Below are 7076 nucleotides of genomic sequence, written 5' to 3' on the forward strand. Positions count from 1 at the left end.
ATCACACAACCGCTCACTTTTGCATAAAAATTGGCTAGAAGTCTACATTGAAATTCTCTAAAAAAAAATACAAACAATTCAGCAACCAATCACTTTCCAATAACGGGTGCGTTGGAATGATAAGTACTCTTTCATCTTTAATTAGAGATTTCGTGTTTGAGCTTTGCTGGTATGTAGCCACTTTCACTAGGAAGAGTTTTAGCGGTTTCATTTATTCCTCTTCTCTCTTGTATTTTCAATAAATAAGGTAGCCAATGACACCAAACTCCACAAACAAGAACCAAGTAATACCAATATTGTCTTTGGAAAGAAATATTTTGATCATGGGGGCAGAAGTAGCAGAGCATGGTAGTAGTACTTTGAGGGTACTGATGTTCCCATGGTTAGCTTATGGACACATCTCGCCATTTCTAAACGTAGCCAAGAAACTTGCGGACAGAGGATTCTTGATTTACCTTTGTTCTTCGCCAATCAATCTCAAATTCACCAACAAGAAAATCCCTGAAAAATATTCTGATTCAATTCAGCTTGTCGAACTTCACTTACCAGAATTACCCGAACTTCCTCCTCATTACCACATGACCAATGGTCTCCCGCCCCATCTCAATCACACCCTTAAAAAGGCCCTGAAAATGTCCAAACCAAACTTCTCAAAAATCTTGCAAAATCTGAAACCTGATTTGGTGATTTACGACATAATGCAGCAATGGGCTAAACACGTAGCGAATGAACAAAACATTCCAGCAGTCAAGCTCCTAACTTTTGCTGCAGCCGCGTTTTCATATTTTTTCAACTTAGTAAAGAAACCAGGAGTTGAATTCCCTTTCCCTGCTATTTATCTCAGGAAAATTGAGCATGTAAAATTGGGTGAAACGCACACAAAATCTGTTAAAGATCAAGAACCTGATGATGTGAATCCTTTTGATGATACAAATATACAAATCGCGCTAATGAGTACCTCTAGAACTATAGAGGCCAAATACATAGATTTTGTTGGGGGAGGAAGCACCACAACTAAAGTTTGATATGGTGAAAATAATGAAAATAAATTGGACACGAGAATTTTACGTAGAAACCCCTCTAAATGATAGAAGGGAAAAACCACGGGGTAGAAGGATCTCACTATATTAATATGGAGTACACAACTCTCAAATACAAGGAGAAAACAACAATTAACACTTCTCTCTTGTAAAAGGAACAACTACTAAAGAGGACACTCAAGACTAAAATATTTATCTTGGTGTATAACTCTCTTTGTATTCTTACTCTCTTCTTTCTGGGATGGAATAAATGAGGGCAAGAGGTCTTCTATTTATAGGAAACTAGAAACGCGTAAAATCCGCGTATTGAACCTCCCTTTTTGACTACGCGTTCAAAACGCATTTTGTTCCTTTTTTGACTACGCGTTCAAAATGCGTTTTGACTATCTTGCATTGTTGCATTCTCCCACTTGAAGATTTAATTGAGAATCAATTAAGTCTTCACACCATCCTTTCTACCCAATTACTATAATGTTACGTTTCTGCTAGGCCAATAGAAGATCGACACCATATAAACTTGTTACTGTTGATCGACTTCGTAAACATATCTGCCAGGTTGTCATTGGTGTGAATTTTCTGAATATCCACACAGCCTTCTTCCACCTTCTCACGGACAAAGTGATACTGAACTCGTATGTGCTTTGTTCTTGAATGAAATGCCGGATTCTTTGCAAGATGCAAAGCGTTTTGACTGTCACAAAATAGAGCAACCTTCTCTTGTTTGTGCTCGAGCTCCTCCAGTAACATCTGCATCCATATTGCCTCTTTGCTAGCTTGTGTAGCTGCTACATATTCTGCTTCTATCGTAGATGTAGCCACGATAGATTGCAGTTTTGAAACCCAGCTTACAGCTCCTCCAGCAAGAGTAAACACATAACCTGTGGTGGACTTACTTTTATCAAGATCACCTGCATAATCTGAATCAACATAACCTTTAACAGTAAAATCTGATCCTCCATAACACATTGTAACATCTGAGGTACCCTTGATGTATCTCAGGATCCTCTTAACAGTATTCCAATGCTCTCTACCAGGATTAGCCATGTATCGACTAACCACTCCCACTGCTTGTGCAATGTCAAGTCTTGTACATACCATGGCGAACATTAGACTTCCCACTGCTGATGCATACGGTACTCGAGACATCTCCATCCTCTCTACTTCATTGCTAGGACTCATACTTGAGGATAACTTGAAATTAATAGAAAGTGGGGTAGAAATTGACTTACAGTCCTTCATCTTGAAGTATCTCAAGATTTTCTTCAAGTAGTTCTTTTGAGAAAGCCAAATCTTTCTATTATTTTTGTCTCGGTGAATTTGCATCCCTAGAATCTTATTTGCTGGTCCCAAGTCCTTCATTTCAAACTTCCTAGCCAACTGTGCCTTTAAATTTGTGAGACGATCTTTATTGGGGCCTGCTACCAACATGTCGTCAACATACAACAGCAAAATAACAAAATCTTCATCACCAAATCTCTTGTAATAAACACAAGGATCTGAACTATGTTTGTTGTATCCAAGGCTTATAATGAAGAAATCAAATCTCTTATACCAACATCCCGGCGCCTGTTTGAGACCGTATAGAGATTTGTTCAACCTGCAAACCAAGTTCTCTTCTCCCTGTTCTTCAAAACCTTCTGGTTGGAGCATATAAATTTCTTCTTCAAGTTCTTCATGAAGAAATGCAGTTTTGACATCTAACTGCTCCAAGTACAAGTCAAATGTAGCACACATCGCCAGGACCACTCGAATTGTTGTGAGTCGAACCACCGGAAAAATTATCCCATTGAAGTCTATACCTTCTTTCTGAGCGAATCCTTTCACCACCAATCTTGCACGACACTTCTCCACTTGATCATTACCATTGTGTTTGATCTTGTAGACCCATTTGTTTCCAATGGCCTTCCTTCCTTGTGGTAATTGAACAAGATCCCATGTTTTATTTTTATGAAGAGCTTCAATTTCTTCTTGCATTGCTGCCACCCACAGAGATGATTCTTGGCCTTTCATAGCCTCGTGAAAAGTTGAAGGCTCTCCATTTTCTGTTAGTAGACAGTATGCAATATTACTCTCCATAGAATAATCTGAGTGCCAAGCTGGTTCTCTTCTCTCCCTAGTTGACCTACTTATGGAGTTTCGATCTCAGTTTGCTCTTGTTCTTCGTGCTATGGTGCTGCTTCAGAAGAAACTGGAACTTCTTCTATTTCTTCAACTTCAACTTTAGTAGTCTCTGATTTTTCTTTTGAAGTGAGACCTACTTTTGCTTGTATCTTGTTTTCAACAAATACAACATCCCTTCTGATTACCACCTTGCGGGCTGTGGGATCCCACAAGCGATACCCCTTGACTCCATCAGCATACCCTAAGAAAATGCATTTCCTGACTTTTGGATCCAACTTCGATTTTTCATGGGTGTTGTACATAACATAAGCAGGGCTTCCGAATATATGTAAGCGAGAATAATCAGCTGGTTTTCCTGTCCACATCTCCATTGGCATTTTCAGATCAATTGCAGTTGATGGTGACCGATTGATCACATAACAGGCGGTTTTGACTGCTTCTGCCCAGAATGGTTTTTCCAACCCTGCAGTTGCCAACATAGCTCTTGTCCGTTCCAATAAGGTTCTATTCATCCGCTCTGCTACTCCATTTTGTTGTAGAGTATATGCCACCGTGAACTGTCATTTAATACCTTCTTGTTTACAGAAGTTATTAAATTCATCATCAGTGTATTCTCCTCCATTATCTGTCCTCAAACACTTGATCTTTTTCTCAGATTCAAGTCCACCCGCGCTTTGAATTCTTTGAAAACTGGAAAAATATCTGTCTTTCTCTTGATTGGATACACCCAACTTCTCTTGGAGTAATTATCGATGAATGACACGAAATATTTCGCTCCTCCTAGAGACTCCACCGGTGCTTGCCAGACATCAGAGTGAACCAGATCTAGTATTTCCTTGCTTTTAGCAGAGGAACTGCTAAACTTCAGTCTATTTTGCTTGCTGGTAACACAATGCTCACAAAAGGGTAGTGAAACCTTTTTGAGCCCTGGAAGAAGTTTTTGCTCAACAAGAATCTTCAAACCTCGTTCCGACATATGGCCAAGTTTACGATGCCACATCATCGTTGATTCTTCAAATGAACTTGCTGACGCGGTTGATGCTTCTCCTTCTTGGTGTGTTTCACCTTTAAGCACATATAGATTTGCCGTAAGTTTTTTCGCTTTCATTACTACAAGCGCTCCTTTGGATATTCTCATGACTCCACCATGAGTCTTATATGAACATCCATTATCATCTAGTTATCCTAAAGACAATAGATTCTTCTTCAAGTCTTTTACATGTTGTACCTCCTAGATGGTGCAAACCGTGCCATCATACATCTTTATTTTGATGGACCCAATACCAATAACATCCAAAGCATGATCATTTCCCATGAACACAGACCCTCCTGAGATAGGATTATATTGATGGAACCATTCTCTCCTGGAAGTCATGTGTCATGTTGCTCCTGTGTCCATGATCCAGACATCAGCGAAACATTTTCTTCCTTCATTATTTGATATTGCCTCACTACATAAAATATCGCCATCATCTGAGGTACATGCAACATTCCCTTGAGCATTTGATGGCTCAGGGTTTTCACTCTTCTTCTTGAACCGACAATCTTTCTTGAAGTGTCCTTTCTTGCCACAGTTGTAGCACTTGATATTCTTCTTACTTCTTGATTGAGATCTGCCATGATTATGACTCCTACTGGAGCCACGTTCCGTTGGTCTTCCTCTCACCATCATCAAAGTTTCAGCTTGCAGCGAACTTGCTTGTCTGTCTTCCTTATTTTTGCGCCTATTTTCTTCTTCCAAGACAGCGACTGCAATTTCATCAAAAACTAGACTGTCTGTATTGTTCGTTAGGTTGATGATGAGTTGATCATACGAGTCAGACAGACTTTGAAGTAGAAGCTCCGCACGTTCAGTACCCTCTATTTTGCAACCCATTGTTGTAAGTTGCGAAAATAGAGTATTCAAAGTATTGATGTGTTCAGTAACTGACATGGACTCTGTCATTCGAAGAGTATACAATCTTCTTTTTAAGAAGATTTTATTATGCAAAGACTTGGCCTCATACAACCCTGTAAGGATATCCCATATTTCCTTCGCCGTCCGCTTTTCCGCCACACTAGACAATACTTGATCAGCTAGTGCCAAGTGTAGATCAGCAACTGCGTTGCTGTCTATGTCATTCCACTTGCTGTCATCAGCAAAGTCTGCGGGCCTGTCTTCAATTGCAACTAAACAATTGTCTTTTCTCAATATCGCTTTTATTTTCATTTTCCACAATGAAAAATTAGTCCCATTGAATTTTTCAACGTCAAACTTTGTTGTACTCGACATTGTTATTTGCTTCACACTCTTCTAGATCATTTCTGAATATTTTTGCGAATAATCGTGACAAACTGTACCGTCACCGAAATTTACTATTCACATGAATAGTACTATTCACTGAATTTTACTATTCACGAAAAGTTACTATTCACAGATAGTACCTTCGCATAAAATAGACAGAATAACCGAGGGCTCTGATACCACTGTTGGGGGGAGGAAGCACCACAACTAAAGTTTGATATGATGAAAATAATGAAAATAAATTGGACACGAGAATTTTACGTGAAAACCCCACTAAATGATAGAAGGGAAAAACCACGGGGTAGAAGGATCTCACTATATTAATATGGAGTACACAGCTCTCAAATACAAGGAGAAAACAACAATTAACACTTCTCTCTTGTAAAAGGAACAACTACTAAAGAGGACACTCAAGACTAAAATATTTATGTTGGTGTATAACTCTCTTTGTATTCTTACTCTCTTCTTTCTGGGATGGGATAAATGAAGGCAAGAGGTCTTCTATTTATAGGAAACTAGAAACGCGTAAAATCTGCGTATTGAACCTCCCTTTTTGACTACGCGTTCAAAACGCGTTTTGTTCCTTTTTTGACTACTTGTTCAAAACGCGTTTTGACTATCTTGCATTGTTGCAGATTTTCTCTCTGAATTAAGCAATTGGAAAGTTGTTCCAGTTGGTCCACCAGTCCAAGATCCAATCAGTAATAACGCGGACGACATGGAGCTCATGGATTGGTTAGGAACAAAAGTTGAGCATTCAACTGCTTTTGTCTCCTTTGGAAGTGAGTATTTCTTGTCAAAAGAGGATATGGAGGAAATAGCTTTTGGATTGGAGCTAAGTAATGTTAATTTCATATGGGTTGCGAGATTTCCAAAAGGGGAAGAGCATACTCTTGAAGATTCTTTACCAAAAGGTTTTCTTGAAAGAATTTGAGAAAGGGGAAGAGTTTTGGACAAATTTGCACCACAACCAAGAATTCTAAATCATCCAAATACCGGAGGATTTATAAGTCACTGTGGTTGGAATTCAGTAATGGAAAGTATAGATTTCGGGGTTCCTATAATTGCCATGCCTATGCATCTTGATCAACCAATGAATGCTAGGTTGATCGTAGAATTGGGAGTTGCAGTGGAGATTGTTAGAGATGATGATGGCATAATTCACAGGGAAGAAATCGCGGAAACTCTCAAAGGTGTCATAACAGAGAAAACAGGGGAACATTTGAGGGGCAAAATGAGAGATATTAGCAAGAATTTGAAATCTGTAAGAGGTGAAGAGATGGATGCTGCTGCTGAAGAGCTAATCCAATTATGTAAGAATAGTACCAAGTCAAAATAGTGTCATATGTTATAATTCAATTAACATAATTATATTGTGTGAGAGTTGTTTCTTGTTCTGGTTGATCTTCAAAATGTACTAGGAGTGTTACTCTTCAATAGTATTATAGCCCGTTTGGCAAGCTTTGAGAAGTCAAAAGTAGATGACACCAATTGCCAATTTCTTTCAGACTTTTTACATATTTGAATAATTTGTGTATAAAAAATTCAATAAATATAATATATGTGACTTGTTGTCATTAGAAGCTCTGTTGGATTGCCATCTAAAATGTAGTAGTAAAACCAAGTGGATC

At 38.7% G+C, this 7076-nt stretch overlaps 1 pseudogene; it reads left to right on the forward strand.

Moving 5' to 3' along the window:
* Positions 1-323: 323 nt before the first annotated feature.
* On the forward strand, positions 324-6828 carry LOC129886421 (beta-D-glucosyl crocetin beta-1,6-glucosyltransferase-like; annotated as a pseudogene).
* The last annotated feature ends 248 nt before the right edge of the window (positions 6829-7076 follow it).

The sequence above is a fragment of the Solanum dulcamara genome, chromosome 1 (assembly GCF_947179165.1).
Source record: "Solanum dulcamara chromosome 1, daSolDulc1.2, whole genome shotgun sequence".
NCBI classification, from domain to species: domain Eukaryota; kingdom Viridiplantae; phylum Streptophyta; class Magnoliopsida; order Solanales; family Solanaceae; genus Solanum; species Solanum dulcamara.